Source organism: Dendrobates tinctorius, unplaced genomic scaffold, assembly GCF_039654945.1.
Source record: "Dendrobates tinctorius isolate UK_male_01 unplaced genomic scaffold, ASM3965494v1 ptg000044l, whole genome shotgun sequence".
NCBI classification, from domain to species: Eukaryota; Metazoa; Chordata; class Amphibia; order Anura; family Dendrobatidae; genus Dendrobates; species Dendrobates tinctorius.
In genome coordinates, this window is record NW_027361712.1 from 15,337,040 (window position 1) to 15,357,035 (window position 19,996).

Below are 19,996 nucleotides of genomic sequence, written 5' to 3' on the forward strand. Positions count from 1 at the left end.
TGGAGTAGAGTGGTGAGCTGTATCCCCCTTCTTTTTATTTTTCTTTGTTTATCCTTATTAAAGTTTAGTTTTTAAGTATAAGTCACATAAAATATATCTAAAGAGGAAGCCTTAACATGTTGTGTTTGCTGGTGATATGATATCACACCAGACAGCAATGTTTTACATACAACCATTGTTTCGGAAGCAGGGACCCTGGCCAAAATGTTGTATTACCAGAAGAATGAGAGTGCCTTCTTGGTTGATGTGCCTAATGCCTAGATCCACTTGATTCATTTCTATGCTGAAATTATGTTTCAGCTTAGAGATATAAAGGGTCTGTCACACTAAGCGATATCGCTAGCAATATCGCTATAACTTGTGACGTTATAGCGATATCGCTATGTCTGATACTTACCTCCGACCGCTCCCCCGCTGGTTATCGCTGATTGCGCGAGAACGTCCTGGACTGTTTCTCGCCATCAGCTTCCTGCAGCGCTTCCTGTGGAGAGATGAGCAACGAGCGTGGACACGGGCAGGATGACGTCAGGATAGCCTAGTGTGACAGGTAAGTAGCGACCCCCGTCCCCAGCGATGTCGCTGGTGAGATTTGCCTGTGTGGGAGCTCACTAGCGACCACTTAGCGATGTACCAGCGATCCTGACCGCGTCATATCGCTGGTCGGGATCGCTGGTACATTGCTAAGTGTGACAGTACCTTAAGTGTTACAGTAATAAAGTAATTCAGTTTTACAATGTAATGTTGGCTACATATGCTAGTGTCACCAGAGACGTCATACAGTTGTGTACACTATCTCAAAGCTGTAGGGTTGGAGCGACGAAAGAATGCTGAATGTTTCTTTATGTAGTGACACATGTAACCTCAACGTACCCTCCCCAAATATCACAGTAACGTGTTAAGAAGACGTCATGTGTCTGATCATACGAACAAAAAAAAACAGGAAATAAAGAATTAACCATCACTCTCTATGACTCATACAAATCATTTCTACAACCTTTCTGTTCAGTATGACATTATAACGAATTCTGCTCTTCCCAAAGTAAGACCTTTTGCTCTGTCACCTCCTTTGTCTGTTAGTCATACTATAATCTCATACGTAAGCTTTCCTCCTTCTATTCGCAATGTAAGCTGATGAAACTTCTGCTTAGTGACCAGATTGCATAATGACTGATTAACAATGATCTAGAAACTCTGAGTTTCTTGCTCTCATCTTATAAGTAATTGCTTTCTATGACTTTTCATTTACTTTTTTTTTATCTTAAGATGCCCACAGATATCATCTACTACGTATACAGTCAATAGTCAACATTGTTTAGACAAAGTTTTCATTTCTGAATGTATTTTTTTGACAATTTGTCACGTGTTCTTCGCTTAGTTCAAAGCATGGGTGTAATAATAGCCATATCAGCAATAGAGGCTGCAGAGGATGACAGAACCCATGAAGGTGGGACAACATTTTTCTACAAAAAAAATAAGTTGGTGGCTTTCTACTATTTAGAACAGTGTTTTCCAAACTCCAGTCCTCAAGGCCCCCAACAGATCATGTTTCAGGTATTGCAGAGGAGATGTAATTATTATTAAGGTATCAGAAATTACCCCAGGTTCTCTCACCTGTGTACTACTCTAAGGAAATCCTGAAAATATGATCTGTTTGGGGTCATAAAGACTGGAGTTTGGGAAGCACTCATTTAGAACTACTATGAGGTCTATCTTAGGCTAGTTTCACACAAGCGTTTATTCCACGCAGCACACGGCGCCGCTAAGCCCCGCCCCCTTGCATCTCCCTGCCCACCCCATCCGGTCATCGCCGCCTACTATCGCACATGGACGCTTGCGATCTGCGCACCCTATCTTTAGCATAGGGTGCGCAGATCGTGTGCTGGCCGTGCGCTAGTAGGCTTTTGGCGTGCGCTGCGCACTTTTGAAGGTGCGCCGAGCATCCCTTCTTCCTACAGACAAGTCCGTCCGTCAGATCACCTTCCCTACACTTTCTTCTGCATTCCCTGTGTCACTGCATCTGGGCACCTGCTTACACCGGTATGGGCACCCTTTACATTAAATTAGTATTGAAACACATTGTGACTCGCCTGTGCTAAATCACATGTGATTAATTGTTTGTGCCCATGTGACATGAATTAGCCAATGAATGATCACTTCAGTGTTTTAAAAAGCCACATGGTAGGCCCTGCGCCTGTGTCACAATGTTGAAAAAGGAGCTGTCTGAGGACATCAGAACTGCAATTATTAAAAAAACACAAGACTACCAAAGACCTTGGTTTCCCAGTTTCAACAGTGCGCTGTGTTATTAATAAGTTTGCCAAGCATCAAGAACCTCCCTGGTCGTGGGGGAAAGAGGAAAATTGACAAGAGATGTCTTCGAAGGTTGATGCGAATGGTGGAAAAAAACACCACATCAAACATCTAAAGACCTGAAGGCCAACCTGGAACAGTCTGGGGTCATGGAGCTTTACAGGGGAAGGCCAAGGAAGAAACCATTGCTGAAGAAAAGACATAAAAAGGAATGACTGATCTTTGCTAAAGAGTACTGTCACAATTCCTCTGCTTAGAGTGTCTGGGACTCTGTGATGGACAGCTCTGTCATCCTATCCTGTGCTGGGGCATGCTGAGCTGTCGGTGCTTTGATTGACAGCTTGGTTGACCTATATGAAGGTGCAGAGATTGCCACAGATGCTTCATGTTCTTGGTAATTGCCCTGCTATTTAGGTGAGCTGTCTGGCTCAGAGCATTGCCTGTCAAAAGCTTGTTCTAAGCTTGTGCTCTCTGGTATGTTCGCCTGTACCCTGTGCCGTAAGTTCTGATCTTCTTCTGCTGCTGACCTTTGGACCATGTTCAGACTACCCGTTTGTTATTGCCCCTTTGTATCTGATATTCCATTGCTGACCTTTGGACCATGTTCATACTACCTGTTTGTTATTGCCCCTTTGCATCTGATATTCCGCTGCTGACCTTTGGACTGTGTTCAGACTACCCGTTTGTCATTGCCCCTTTTGTTTATCCACTATTTATTTTGCATTTTGACCCTGGCATGTGACCTGACTTGCAACTTCGTATTTTCCCTTGATTTACTACGTGATCTTTTGGTATTGACCCCGGAATGTCTGACTGTGCTGATTCATGGCCTAGCAGTGGATTGTGACTAGCGTTACAAGTACGTTGACAAACCACAATCCTTTGAGAAAATGTTATGTGGACAGATGAAACAAAAATAGAGCTTTTTGGCAATGCAAAGCAGCAGTTTGTTTACAGACAGCGCAAATAAGCTTATAAGGAAAAGAACACCCTACCAACAGTTAAGCATGGTGAAGGATCCATAATGCTGTGGGGTTACTTTGCTGCATCTGGTACTGGAAGTCTTCACCATATCACAGGAATCATGAAATCAAAGAATTATCTAGAGATTTTAGAGCAAAATGTCCTACCCAGTGTAAGAAAACTTGGTTTGAGTCGATGATCACGGGTCCTCCAGCAAGACAGTGTCCTAAAGCACACATCCAAAATTACATAGGAATGGTTGAAAAATAAAAAAACGGATGGTTTTAAAATGGCAAGCAATGAGTCCTGGCCTCAATCCCATTGAAAATCTTTGGTGTGAGCTGAAATCTGCCATTAGGAAAAAGAACCCTGCAAACATTCAAGAGCTTGAACAAACTGGAAAGGAAGAGTGGGAGAAAATACCAGCTGAAAAGTGCAATAAGCTTATAGATGGCTACAAGAAACATTTGGTGGCTGTCATCAATGCCAAAGCGTGTTCAAACAAGTATTAATTAGGGGTGCCTTTATTGCTGCACATGCTGCTTATTCTGTTTCTTCTTTGAAATTGCAACATGTAAGTTGAAAAACAATGTTTTATTGTTGTATTACTTTGGACCACTAATTAAAAACCTGAGGATATAACTTTGGTAAATTTCAATTTATTTCTGAAGATATTGAACAGTCTATGAAAAAAATGAAGGAGTGTCAACAATTGTTAGTAGCACTGAATTATACCTTATGACGTCATGCTCGCCACACTGTATCTGGAAATAGTGTAGGAAGAGCTGCAGGAGAAGGGAAAGTGATCATTACAGGCCTATAGTCAGGGTTTATTTTGCATTATACTGTAGCGCCATAGCATGCAAACATGAAATATGAAAAATGAATTGCATTACTGCATTAGAAATATGAAAAACTGAGAAACCTTAAAGCATAAAATAGCCAATTTATGTGTACCTGGAAGCCACAGTAAGGCATTTCTCGTTTTCCAGGACCCTAACCTAATGCCAATCCTCACTTAGAGTAAAGTCTTCATCTGTATGGGAACCTATGTAAAGCCTCTCCTTAGACTGAAATCTATATCTCTGTGGAGGGGTGGTGGCCCTGCTGTGATTAAAAACGCCTGCGGCTAAGAGGTGGAGCCACCACCCCTCCACAGAGATATATATTTCTCTCTAAAGAGAGGATTTACATAGGTTCCCATACAGATGAAGCCTTTAGTCTAAGTGAGGATAGGCATTAGGTTGGGGTCCTGGAAAATCAGAAAAGCCTTACTGAGGCTTCCAGGTACATGGTTTGGCGCTACAGTGTGCTTCCTTTTTTGTTTGAATGTATATGAGTTGGTGAATCTAGGTTAAACACCTGTTCACACTTAGTTTATTCTTGGATGTGACGGTCAGTTTTTTGAAATTTGTATTCATTAACCTTCTGACTGAGCACTCCACTTCTTAGCCGCAGGCATTTTTAATCACAGCAGGACCACCACCCCTCCACAGATATATAGATTTCAATCTAAGGAGAGGATTTACATAGGTTCCCATACAGATGAAGACTTTACTCTAACTGAGGAAAAAACAAAACAAAAAAAAACAAAACATACATTTCTGCCCAAGACTAATGATTAGTATGGGTTGCAGCTGGGTGAGCTATTATATAAGGACGGGCTGACAGGCATTCAGCATAGCCCTGACGAAGAGGGAAGCCCCCCTCGAAACATGTTGGTTGGTTTGTGCCTCTCGTGCACCTGTCCTCCTCCCTGCCTGTGACGTCACAGTAGCTCCGCCCCCCCACTCTCGCCGCGTCCTCGTCAATACTTCCGGCCGGAGTACACGAGGTGCTGGCGTCTACCCGCTCCCCTACTACACGCTGCATAGCTTATCGCTCAATCAGCAGCCGCTGCCTCAGCCAGAGCCGCTGCCTCAGCCGCTGCCTCAGCCAGATTGCGCCAGAGCAATCACCAGAAGTAAGTGCATAGAAGTCCTATTAGGACTAACTAATTATTGGAACGCTAGCATAATTAGGGTGTCTAGTGGATCCCTCCTTACACTGCATCGCTTATCACTCTATCAGCAGCTGCTGCCTCAGCCAGACTGCGCCAGAGCAATCACCAGAAGTAAGTGCATAGAAGTCCTACCAGGACTAACTGGCTACTGGAACGCTAGCACTATTTGTGGGTTTAGTGGATCCCTCCTTACCCAGCACTTTGTCATTTTTTTCAACAGTGGATATCGTCCCTGCACTGGCTCTAAATAAAGCCAACAAAGACCATTATAGAGAGTCTATCAGGATTTACACCTGGGTAGCATAACAAATCTAGCACAAGTAAGTGCATATGTACCCCAGGAACTGGGACTGAATATCAAGGTTGTGGTCACTGTTAGTAATTGAAATTCTCTTCATATTTAGTATTGTATCAATTGATCCACCATAAAGGGAACACCCCGAAGAGAATATAAACGTTAAGATACAACCAGTGAGTATGGTGGACATGCAAGGAGTGGTGTGACCTTTTGTATGTTTTATTGGTACCTTAATATATCATTGTTCCAATAGCATCAGCAGCTATCAAAAACGAGATCTCTACCATCAGATAACCTGCAAACTACTTGCCACGTAGACATCTCAACTTACACAGAATATTCTACATCAACTTCATTTTTAAGTAAATACCTATAACTGCTGTTAAGTATTTATTTCCCTTTTTTTTTCTTTTTTTTTTTTTTTAATACATCTGCTCAGCATAGCACGGTGAATCACACAAATATACGGTTCGCTCAGACTTTATAACAGGAGCCGACACAGTCCTGTCTCTTCACCAGCTGCATCTGAGTTTTTTGGATAGGTAGCGCCCGTGTTACTTTACCGTAATTATCAGTCTAGAAATGTGCCCGTTTAGTGTTTGGGTCTATGGGTGGGTGACTGAGTATTTCCGCTTTTGTTCCAAGGCCTGAGGTAGGGAAAGCTGAATACTGAGCTGCGAGAAAGAATTGGATCTGGTTACTGATGGTGCTTGCGAATGTGCAACGACAGATGCATGGCAGGAGGTAGCCGCGCCTGCATTCTGGACAGGGGATTGGCAAGCACGTAGCACAGGGGAAGAGCAGTGGTGTCACCCGCAGATACTGATTTTGGACCCAGGCATTCGGCCTACCTAGTCGGGTGTTTTGATGGCATGTGCCTGAGCATGCTGGTGGTGGTCAGGTCAGTAGTGGTCAGGCCTCTGCTGACCTTGTTATGGCACAGGTTGCAAACGACCATTCTTTTAATCGTTCACACTTTCTTTAAAAAAAAAAAGCGTCAAACTGGGTAGCGCCTAACAGGCAGCCCTCGCTAAAAATCTTTAGAAGGTCATCCTGCGGCCTTCTCTCAAAATGTTTAGAATGTCATCAAGAGGCCCTCGCTCAAAATATTGAAGGGATAAACAGGTGGCCCTCGCTAAAAATCTTTAGAGGGTAAACAGACCCTTGCTCTAAATTTTTACAAGGTTACATGCGATCCTCGCTCTTAATTTTTCCAGGGTGTGTATGATGCCTCCTTCATAATTTTTACAGGATGTATATGAGGCCTACCTCTACAGTTCTTGCATTGTATGCATAGGCTCTGTGAGTTTCATAGTCCCTCCTTCATAAATTAAACAGGATGTTTCTGACCATGTCGCACATACCACATGCACAGATAAGGTAGTAAAATGTTAAATACGGTGAGCGATGGCCTGGCTATTACAGCTATGTTCACACATTGTGTTTTTGCAGCATTTTGTCCTGAGTCTTTAGCAAATTAAAAGCAATTAAAAGGTGCAAAAATGCTACGTGTGAAAATAGCCTAAGGGGTGTAGGAGACTTTTTCTGTCTTTTTAATTTTGCTTAATATACAAGTCATTATATAGGACAGGATACAGGATAATCATCTTCGGTTTTGTATGTCTTATTGTCACTCCATAAAAGTGGCATAATACTCTTACAATATTGTTCCCAGCAGCGACCTGTGAGTCAGAGATGCATCCAGGCGTCTTCGCTATGCTGTTTCCACTCCAATTGAGCACTGTTTCCATCCATTTCAGCAATTTGCTGCCCCCCAAGCCCTCAGAGTGCTTAAGTTTCATACTGACTTCCATTATACTCTTTACTCGAGTCGAGACTGTCCGAGCATCCAACTTCCTCAATTCGAATTTCAAGCACTCAAGTATTTTAGTGCTCACTCATCATTAATTTTGGCCTCTGATTTTGCTATGGGGCCTTATGAATTCTATGTTGCACATTTGCTTCAAAGCAGTAATGCACATATTTAACATGCCAATTTAGGGGAAGACCTTTTGAGTTAAGGGGGTTTTACACATAACGATATCGCTAGCAATATCGCTATAGCGTCACCGATTTTGTGACGTTATAGCGATATTGCTAGCGATATCGCTATGTGTGATACTTACCTCTGACCAGCTCCCCCCGCTGTCTGTCGCTGATCGCACGAGATCGGCCGGCTCCATTTCTCGACGGGCGCTTCCTGCGGCGCCAACGAGCGACGTGTGGACGCGGGCGGGAGGACATCAGGATCGCCGCATCTGAAAGGTAAGTATCATCCGCTGTATCGCTGCTGCATCGCTGTGAGATCTGCCTGTGTGGCAGCTCACTAGCGATCATTTAGTGATGCACCAGCGATCCTGACCGGGTCGTATCGTGGTCGGGGTCGCTGGTGCATCGCTAAATGTAAAAGGGCCTTTACACTTCTTAACATTGCTTACTTTACACATTGGTTGGGGATTGCGATGGTTTGGCATCGTTTACCTTAACACATATCACTAATTTAGTTAAACTGTCCTAAATGCTAATTGCCATGCTCAGGTGAGGATATCAAGATATTATGTTTATACTTGGGAAAAATCACAAAAATAAATGGGTTTCATATACTGATGTACATGCTTTTTTTTTCCATTAAAAACGCTTCAAAAACTGATGGTAACGCTTTTTGCTGTTTTTTTTGTACTTACCTATTGCTTTCTATAGGTAAAAAAAACCTCCAAAATGCTGAAATAATTGACATGCTGCAGTTTTTCAATTCAATCAGGAAAACAAAATTAATGTGTATAAATGAGATTTCTGAAATATCATAACTTTTGCTGGTGCTGAAAAAGCAGCTTTTAACTTGTATTAAAAAAAACACAGCCAAAAAAATACAGCAAAAATGTATCGTGTGAACATAGCCTACTGCTGCAAAATATCTCAACTACATATAGTGAACGCCTAAATATAAGAGGTAGCAAGACATGTTTTTAACTACATACAGGTGCATCTCACAAAATTAGAATATCATCAAAAAGTTAATTCATTTCAGTTCTTCAAAACAATAAGTGAAACTCATATATTATATAGAGCCATTACAGAGTGATGTATTTCAAGTGTTTTTTTCTATTAACCCCTTTCTGGTATATGACGTACTATCCCATCCATGTGCCCTGGGACTTAATTCCCAAGGACGGGATAGTACGTCATGCGATCAGCGGTGCCCCCCCAGGGGGGGCGCAGCTGATCGTGGCCGGGTGTCAGCTGATGATCACAGCTGACACCCGACACTATGTGTCAGGGGCGGTCACGGACCACCCATGGTACGTTAACCCCTGGCACACTGCAATCAAACATGATCGCAGTGTACCGGGGATTTGGAGACGCATCTGCAGGGTGGGGGCTCCCTCCGTACTTCCCTGAGACCCCCAGCGCAGCGCAATGTGCTGCGCTGCTCTGGGGACCTCTTTCCCTGCAGGTCCCCGGATCCAGTATGGCCGCGGGGGCCTTCAGGGTCCTGCAGGGAGGCGGCTCCTCAGTGCCTGCAGAGAGCAGGCACAGAGGCCTGTCACATCGCTGATCTGACACAGCGCTGTGTAATGTGTCAGATCAGCGATCTGACACATGACAGTGATGTCCCTCCCTGGGACAATGTAATAAAGTAAAAAAAAAAGGGTAAATAAATTAAAAAATATATATATTCTCTAATAAATTCATTTTTTGGATATAAAAAAAAAGAAAAAACAATAAAAGTACACATATTAAGTATTGCCGCGTCCATAATGACCCGCCCTATAAAACTGATCCACTAGTTAACCCCTTTAGGGAACCCCTTAAAAAATAAAAATGAAAAACAAAGCAAAAAACAATGCTTTATCATCAAACTGCTGAACAAAAAGTGCAATAACGCGCGATCAAAAAGACAGATATAAACAATCATGGTACCGCTGAAAACGTAATCTTATCCCACAAAAAACGAGCCACCATACAGCGTCATCACTGAAAAAATAAAAAAGTTATAGCTTGCAGAATAAAGCGATGCAAAAATAATTATTTTTTATATAAAATTGTTTTCATTGCATAAAAAGCGCCAAAACATAAAAAAGACATAAATGAGGTATCACTGTAATCGGACTGACCCGAAGAATAAAATCGCTTTATCAATTTTACCATACGCGGAACGGTGTAAACGCACCCCCCAAAAGAAATTCATGAAATGCTGGTTTTTGTTCATTCTGCGTCCCAAAAATCGTAATAAAAAGTGATCAAAAATGTCACATGTCCAAAAATGGTACCAATAAAAACGTCAACTCATCCCACAAAAAATAAGATTTGGTTTATTCTTCAAGGTGATAAAATAATAGGTGATTTTTTGCCTAAACACCCGAGATTTGTGTTTAGGAAAGCTCAAACGGTTGGCAACTTAGTAGCTCCCACCATCAAATCATCCGTGTATAAATCATCAGGGGAGCATACCAAGGGCTTTACACCCTGTGGTACGTGCTCCTGCTGCATCCGTACCAATTTTAGGAAAACAATACAGACTACCTTCACCAATCCTCGTAATAAGTCAGTGTTCAGGATTAATGACACCATCAATTGTTTTACCACTGGAGTCATTTATCTAATTAGGTGCCCGTGTGATAAAATCTATATTGGTCGCACCAAACGAAGACTAATGGACCGGATTAAAGAACACTTTAACAATATTGAGAAAGGTTTCTTTGGTCACCCCCTCTCTGGACACTTTAAGGAATGCCACAATAGATCTACTAAGGGCGCATTTTTTTGTGGTATCCAAGTGGTACGTAGAAACGTTAGAGGTGGTGACTACTTGGGGCAAATGTCCCAGGTTGAAACAAAGTGGATTTTCACTCTGGACTGTTTGGCCCCTAGGGGCCTCAACCATGAGGTTGAACTACATGCTTTCTCATGATAAGTCCTAAATTACCATCTAGTCATAAATTTATTTTAATCCATTTTGTAGTTCAACTAGTACTTTGCCTTTTAAAAAATTTTTTTATAAATTTTTTATAGATTTGCATATACTCTTAAGATTCAGTTGTGCTAATAGATAGTACACTTTTTTATACATCTATCAATTCCCTAATTCATATGTATAGTTTTATAATAATTTTTATTTTTATTTCAATAAAAGTTGTTTTTAATTCATATTACACTCTTTTAACATATGGGCTCTTGATGTATTTGCCACTTATTTTGGTTGGTAGCAGGTGTAGCATACATTGAAATCCTTTTCCCTTTCAGGTGGTGGGTGGGGAGAAAAAAGGGGGGGTGGCTTTTGGGCCATATATAGGGATAGATGCAGCAGAGTTTGACAGCCCTGACGAAGAAGGTCCGTAGACCTTAGAAACGCGTTGGCTTCTAGTTTGGCCTGCACACGCTCCCTTCCTTCCCCGGTGACGTCACCCAGCCTCGCCTCCCTCCCTCCCCTCCACGCCACAGCTGCTGTGTACTGGCGGCGCCTCTCAGCCGGAGCGCGCCGCCACTCTTCTCCACCTTCAGCGGCTGTCAGCGTTGGAGATCACCCTACCACATCGCCTATTGGGGCGACTTTTCTTCAGCGTCACATCCCCGACTCACACCGCTGTGGCACGCCCACCACCGCATACAGTTTATCCCGGTGTGTTCGCTACTTCGCTACCAGCAAGGCAGGACTGTGGTCTGATTCGTACTCTGGATAACCCCACTTGCGCAGGTATATTCTTTTTTCACAAAAAATAAGACCTCACATGACTCGGTGGGTCAAAATATGGAAAAATTATAGCTCTCAAAATGTGGTGATGCAAAAACTATTTTTACAATAAAAAGCATTTTTTAGCGTGCGACAGCTGCCAAACATAAAAACCCGCTAAAAATAGTAAATCAAACCCCCTTTTATCACCCCCTTAGTTAGGGAAAAATAATAAAATAAAACAAAATGTATTTCCATTTTCCCATTAGGCATAGGGCTAGGGTTAGGGCTAGGGTAAGGCTGTGTGCACACATTGAATGTCATCCGCTCAATGCCGACTTTTATTTCCCACTGACTTGCACTGGGGTTGGGTTTCGGACAAAACTCCGACTTTTTTTGCCCTAGTCGGACCAGTTTCATCTGAAACAAATTTTGTTTCATGAAACCCGATCCGACCAAAGTCGCTCAACTCTACTCACCACATAACTAGATAAGTTCCTTGGGGTGTCTAGATTCTAAAATGGGGTCACTTGTGGGGGGTTTCCACTGTTTAGGCACATCAGGGGCTCTCCAAACTTGACATGGCGTCTGATCTGAATTCCAGCCAATTTTGCGTTGAAAAAGTCAAATGGCGCTCCTTCCCTTCTGAGCTCTGCCATGCGCTAAAACAGTGGTTCCCCCCACATATCAGGTATCAGCGTACTCAAGACAAATTGCACAATAACTTTTGAAGTCCAATTTCTCCTGTTACTCTTGGTAAAATAGAAAAAATTGGACCTGAAGTAATTTTTTTTGTGAAAAAAAGTTAAATGTTCATTTTTTAAACATTAAAAAAATTCCTGTGAAGCACCTGAAGGCTTAATAAACTTCTTGAATGTTTTTTTGAGCACCTTGAGGGGTGCACTTTTGGGTATTTTCCATCATATAGACCCCTCAAAGTGATTTCAAATGTGATGTGGTCCCTAAAAATAAAATGGTGTTGTAAAAATGAGAAATTGCTGGTCAAATTTTAACCCTTATAACTTCCTAACAAAAAAATTTTGGTTCCCAAATTGTGCTGGTGTAAAGCAAACATGTGGGAAATGTTACTTATTAAGTTTTTTGTGTGCCATATCTCTGTGATTTAAGGGCATAAAAAAATCAAAGTTGGAAAATTGCAAAATTTTCACCAAATTTCCGTTTTTTTTCACAAATAAACGCAAGTTATATGACAGAAATTTTACCACTAACATGAAGTACATTATGTCACGAGAAAGCACAGTCAGAATCACCGGGATCAATGGAAGCGTTCCAGAGTTATGACCTCATAAAGGGACAGTGGTCAGAATTGTAAAATTTGGCCCGGTCATTAACGTGCAAACCACCCTTGGGGGTTAATGTTGATGATTATGGCTTACAGCCAATGAAAAGCTGAAAGTCACCATCTCAGTAAATTAGAATAATTAACAAAGAACAACTGCAAAGGCTTCCTAAGCATTTAAAAAGGACCCTTATTCGGTTTCAGCAGGCTCCACAATCAAGGGGAAGACTGCTGACTTGACAAATGTCCAGAAGGCAGTCATTGACTCACTCCACAAGTAGGGTAAGCCACAAAAGGTCATTGCTAAAGAAACTAGCTGTTCATAGAGTGCTGTATCCAAGCATATTAATGGAAAGTTGATTGGAAGGAAAAAGTATGGTACAAAAGGTGCGCAAGGAACCGGGATAACCGTAGCCTTGAAAGGATTGTTTTGAAAAGGCCATTCATAAATTTGTGGGAGATTCACAAGGAGTGGACTGCTGCGGAAGTCATTGCTTTAAGAGCCACAACACACACACATATCCAGGACATGGTCTACAAGTGTCGCATTCCTTGTGTCAAGCCACTCATGACCAATAGACAACACCAGAAATGTCTTGCCTGGGTCAAGGAGAAAAAGAACTGGACTGTTGCTCAGTGGTCCAAGGTGTTGTTTTCAGATGAAAGTAAGATTTGCATTTCGTTTGGAAATCAAGGTCCCAGAGTCTGGAGGAAGAGTGGAGAGGCACACAATCCAAGCTGTTTGAGGTCTAGTGTGATGTTTTCACAATCACTGATGGTTAGAGGAGCCATGTCATAAGCTCGTGTTGGTTCACTGTGTTTTATCAAGAGTAAAGTCAGCACAGCCGTCTACCAGGAAATTTTAGAGCACTTCATGCTTCCCTCTGCTGACCGACTTTTTGGAGATGGAAATTTCATTCTCCAGCAGGACTTGACACCTGTCCTCACTGCCAAAAGTACCAATACCTTGTTTAAAAACAACAGAATCACTGTGTTTGATTGGCCATCAAACTTGCTTGACCTTAACCCCATGGAGAATCTATGGGGTAGTGTCAAGAGGAAGATGAGAGACACCAGACCCAACAATGCAGACGAGCTGAAGGCTGCTATCAAAGCAACCTGGGCTGCCATAACATCTCAGCAGTGCCACAGGCTTAACGCCTCCATGCCACGCTGCATTGATGCAGTAATTGATGCAAAAGTAGCCCCGATCATGTATTGAGTGTATTTACTGAACATACATTTCAATAGGCAAAAATTTTTAAATAAAAGAGCCAAGAAGCCAGCACTGCCTATGGTCAGCACACAATGCATAAAGTGCACATGTAAATATTAGTTTCTAACTGTACTTTAAAATGAGACATTTAGCAAACAATAGATCAACTCTTTGAGCCACCCCGCCACGCCAAGACATTCTCATATGGGGCAGTCCTACTATATGTTTTTTATATTCACTGCGCCATTCCGGCCTCCTAAATGTATTAAAAACAAGACTGTATAAAATTCAAAAGTACCTGAAGCATTTCTGAATCACTCCCATGGCGCCAGAAAGGCAAGCGCAGGTAAAGGCCGAACAGGTCCGGACATGGCCATTTCAGATCTGACCTCCACACTGCCAGACCAGCAACCATAGATGAAGGGTGAAACAGGCCCAGACACAGGTGCATAATTAAATAGAGCCTGGGGGAAGGTAGGGCTGCTGTATGTGTGTACAGAGGCCTAGATCAATCACAATAAAGACAGATAGAATGGCGTGCATAACCAAGCACGCACGGTAAAAAGTGGTGGTCAGCCACAACACATAAAAAATGAAAAAGCCAAGAAGCCAGCACTGCCTATGGTCAGCACACAATGCATAAAGTGCACATGCACATATGAATTGATCAATTGTTTGCTAAATGTCTCATTTTAAAGTACAGTTAGAAATCAATATGTGCATATGCACTTTATGTATTGCGTTCTGACCATAGGCAGCGCTGGCTTCTCCCCTTTTTTATTAAACATTTTTAAAATCATTTTTCAAGCTGGTGTTATAAAGTACTCTAATTTACTGAGATAATGAGTTTTGGGCTTTCACTGGCTGTAAGCCATAATCATCAACATTAACCGAAATAAACACTTGAAATAGATCAATCTGTTGGTAATGAATCTATATAATATATGAGTTTCACTTTTTGTATTGAAGAACTGAAATAAATTAACTTTTTGATGATATTCTAGTTTTGTGAGAAGCACCTGTATATCTAAATCAATATCTAATATGAAGAATTTACCAGCATTTACTGTGTGCTATAACTTACCGTATATACTCTAGTATAAGCCGACCCGAGTATAAGCCGTGGGCCCTAATGTTGCCATAAAAATATGGGAAAACGTATTGACTCGAATATAAACCTAGGGTGGCAAATGCAGCTGCTACTGGTAGATTTCTAAAATAAAAATAGATACCAATAAAAGTAAAATTAATTGAGACATCAGTAGGTTAAATGTTTTTGAATATTCATATTGAATCAGGAGCCCCATATAATGCTCCATACAGTTCATGATGGGCCCCATAAGAAGCTCCATACAAAATATGCCCCATATAATGCTCTATAAAGTTCATGATGGGCCCCATAAGATGCTCCATACAAAAATATGCCCCATATAATGCTGCACAAAGGTTAATAATGGCCCCATAAGATGCTCCACAGAATAATATGCCCCATATGCTGCCCCATAAAGGTTGATGGCCCCATAAGATGCTCCATAGAATATTGTGCCCCATATGCTGCTCCATAAAGGTTGATGGCCCCATAAGGTGCTTCATAGAATAATATGCCACATATGCTGCTCCATAAAGGTTGATGGCCCCATAAGGTGCTTCATAGAATAATATGTCCCATATGCTGCTCCATAAAGGTTGATGGCCCCATAAGATGCCCCATAGAATGCTGCATAAAGGTTGATGGCCTCATAAGATGCTCCATAGATATATATGACCCATATGCTGCTGCTTCGATTAAAAAATAAAATGACATACTCACCTCTTGTCACTGGGGGCCAGGTGCCGGTGTCCTGAGCAGGCGGTGACATCGGTGCGCTTTTGGGGGCCAGGTGCCGGTGTCGCCACTGGCTCAGGGTCCCGGCACATGCGATATTCACCTGTCCGCATTCCACCGTAGTGCGCCGCTCTGTCTTCTGGGTCTCTGCAGTGACTGATCAGGCAGAGGGCACGCACTAACCACGTCATCGTGCCCTCTGACCTGAACGTCACAGCCAGAGGACGCAGAAGACAGAGCAGCGTGCGGTGGTGGAATGGGACAGGTGAATATCGCATGGCTTCCCCCGTCCTCCCCATCATACTCACCCCCTCCTGGCGCCGTCTCTACACTTCTTGCTTTTCCGATGGTCTCCGATGCCGGCAGCTCCTCAGTGTTCGGCGGTCACGTGGTACCGCTCATTAAAGTAATGAATATGTGCATATTCATTACTTTAAAGAGTGATACCACGTGACCGCTGAACATAGGAAGAGCTGTGGCACCGGAGACCATCTGAGAAGCAGGGACGTGCAGAGACCGCGCCAGGAGGAGGTGAGTTTGAGCTGACAGCCGCACTCCCCCTCCCCCGCCGACCCCCTGGGACAATGACTCGAGTATAAGCCAAGAGAGGGCACTTTCAGCCTAAAAAAATGGGATGAAAATCTTGGCTTATACTCGAGTATATACGGGTAATTCTAAAATGATGTTAACTTTTTTTTTACCGAAAAACAAAAAAAGGCCCCCTATTCTTTACAGAATTGTCAGATCTTTGCAATTTAAATGTACAGCACTTAAAGTTAGCGATGAAGTTCGAGTCGAATTTCCTCAAATTTGCAGGTCACGCAAATTTGAACATTTTGCAATTCTATTCACTATTATGGCAAAAAAATTCCCACAATCATTTCACACATTGCTGAAGACTAAGAGAGCAGGAAAATGAGGTCAGGTGAGGTCTCGCGATCTTCACATAATGTCCTGCAGCTATAACATTACATGGTATAATGCAGCCAATAAGGGGGGATATGAAAGCCAGTATAAAAAAATGAGGGCCGGCAAAGCAGCAAGAGTTTAGGTTTCTACATAGCTCATTCTACATAGGGATAGAAAAAGGCCTCTGATTGTCATGTACTACTGCAGTGCTTAAACACCTTGAAAATGGGAGTAGTAGTTTCACTCTGTGAATACTAGTCCAGAGGCAATCTACATTTTCTGCATCCGTGGGAAAAATTCAGTTTGATGCCTCCTCCTATAAGCGGTTTGTCATGTGATTGTTCATAATTGATTTGCAAACTTTGACTGGAGTCACACTAGAAAGGTTTAAATCAGTCCAATTTTGTTCCTGCAAAGTCGGACGAGTGTTATGCATGTTTCATACGTTTTTCATGCGAGTACAATCCAATTTTTACCACCTAGCATCTGATTTACATCCAAATGCAGTGTGATTGCGATCCAATTGCAATGCAACTTTAACATGAGCTTTTATATTTTGCAACTATGTCATTTACACATAGTTTTCAAATGAAATATTCTTCAAAACATATATATAGTCTATTATTTCTAAACACTGTTTTTAGATGATTCCTTTGTATCCCCGTTCATACTGCACCCACACACACAAATGATAGACGATTTGAAAGGTAAATTTGCCCTCTTCAGCAAGAAAATAGCCAAACAAACCACACATCCACGATTTGATCACAAAATACAGTTTAAACATTCATTAATCTTCATAAACTTGCAGTAAGGAAAAATGACCTGCAGGTGGCACCACAGTACCCCAAAGCACACTACCAACACATTTGTAAACATGCATTGCTTTTTTGCTGATCACTTCGCCCCACACACACACACATGATACACCATTTGAAAGGTAAACTTGCTCCCTTCAGCAAGAAAACAGCCAAACAAACCACACATTCACGATTTTATCACTAAATAAAGTTTAAACATTCATTTTCATAAACCTGCAGAAAGACACAATGACCTGCAGGTGGCACCTCAACCGGAAAACATTTTTAGGCCTCTACTTTTCAAAACAAATTATTGTATTTCCAATCTACATATATAAATACCTGTCTGTGTTCATGAGCTCATGAAATACATTTACATTTGACCAGCTTGCTTTTTCTGAAATTGCCTGCGCCCCCGACGACCAATGTGTGAAAATTTTGCACGGGCCAAGCTAGTATATATACACTGCTCAAAAAAAATAAAAGGAACACAAACAACAGAATATATCTCCAAGTAAATCAAACTTCGGTGAAATCAAACTCCACTTAGGAATCAACACTGATTGACAATCAATTTCACATGCTGTTGTGCAAATGGAATAGATAATAGATGGAAATTGTTGGCAATTATCAAGACACCCTCAATAAAGGAGTGGTTCTGCAGGTGGGGTCCACAGACCACATCTCAGTACCAATGCTTTCTGGCTGATGTTTTGGTCACTTTTGAATGTTGGTTGTGCTTTCACATTGGTGGTAGCATGAGACTGACTCTACAACCCACACAATTGGCTCAGGTAGTGCAGTTAATCCTGGATGGCACATCAATGCGAGCTGTGGCAAGAAGGTTTGCTATGTCTGTCAGCGTAGTGTCCAGAGGCTGGAGGTGCTACCAGGAGACAGGCCAGTACACCAGGAGATGTGGAGGGGGCCATAGGAGGGCAACAATCCAGCAGTAGGACCGCTACCTCCACCTTTATGCAAGGAGGAACAGGAGGAGCACTGCCAGAGCCCTGCAAAATGACCTCCAACAGGCTACAAATGTGTGTGTCTGCACAAACAGTTAGAAACCGACTTCATGAGGATGGTCTGAGGGTCAAACGTCCACAGATGGGGGTTGTGTTCACAGTCCAACACCGTGCAGGACGCTTGGCATTTGCCACAGAACACCAGGATTGGCAAATTTGCCACTAGCGCCCTGTGCTCTTCACAGATGAAAGCAGGTTCACACTGAGCACATGTGACAGACGTGACAGAGTCTGGAGATGCCGTGGAGAGCGATATGCTGCCTGCAACATCCTTCAGCATGACTGGTTTGGCAGTGGCTCAGTAATAGTGTGGGGTGGCATTTCTTTCTTTAGTAATATCAGCTCACAGCTGTACACTTAGCCTTTACTGGTTATTAAAATGGGGACCCCCCAAAAAATGACAAAGGGTTCCCCTATAATTAATAACCAGCAAAGGCTAGGCAGACAGCTGTTGATATTAGTAGCCTAGGAAGGGATCATGGATATTGCCCCAAGGCTAAAGACATCAGCTCTCAGCCGCCCCAGAAAAGGCGCATCTATAAGATGTGCCAATTCTGGCACTTAGCCTCGTTCTTCCCACTTGCCATGAGGCTGTGGCAAGTGGGGAAATAGTTGGGAGGGGTAGATGTCACCTTTGTATTGTCAGCTGACATCAAGCCCAGAGGTTAGTAATGGAGAGGCCCCCATTACTAACCCCATAGTCATATTTTATATAAAAAACAGACACCCAGAATAAAGTCCTTTAATTGAAAGAATGACACAGATGCCATTAATCAATGTTAATTAAACCATACTAATGGCATTACCCATTCCAGTGAAGCAATTGTCCCCTGTAAAAGAATTAAAATAATAAACAATATTCCTCACCTGTCCGCTGAGAAGATAGTAATCCATTTGTCCCATGATGGGTCTAGCTCTGCTACATCTAGATGGCAGGCTTCATGGTTGCATGATGCAACCATCTAGCAGAGACAATGTGAAGCATGTGCTATCGCTGCTCAGTGTCTCGCGGTGAACTCCTATGACCTAACATCACCGCTAGTGCGAGAAAGTTCTCATGCTCGCGGTGCTGTCAGAAAGTGCCTCGGTGTTCACAGACAATGAACTCACTTCACCTAACTGATGTCAGCGCAACCCCATGAGAAAATTTCTGTACCATCTCACTGTCCACCCTATCAATGCCACACAGTCCCATCTTATTAACTATAACTGCTATACTGTCCACCCTGATTAACTATAACTGCCACACTGTTACTAACTTAAGTGTCCCAATCATGCTGCTCCTTTCCATAATGTGCCCCTTCTTGACACTGTCCCTTTAAACTGAGTCTCTTCTATACTACACAGTCTCTATGGTGTGCACCCTCCTCACATTTCTCCCTCTGCATACTGGTCCTTCCTTGATGTGCATTCACTGTGCCCCCAATCTGTCCCATTACTACTTCCATACTGTTCAGTCTCTACACTGTGCACCCTCACACTTTACTTCCCCATACCATCCCTTCACATTTCCCCTATATTAACCCTCTACACTCTCACTGCACCATAATGTTCCCTCATACTTTCTCCCATACTGTTACCTCAGACTTCCACCCATACTGTCCCTTCATACATTTCCACCCATACTGCCCCCTCATACTTACCCCTCTGTACTATCACCTCACACTTTCCTTCGAA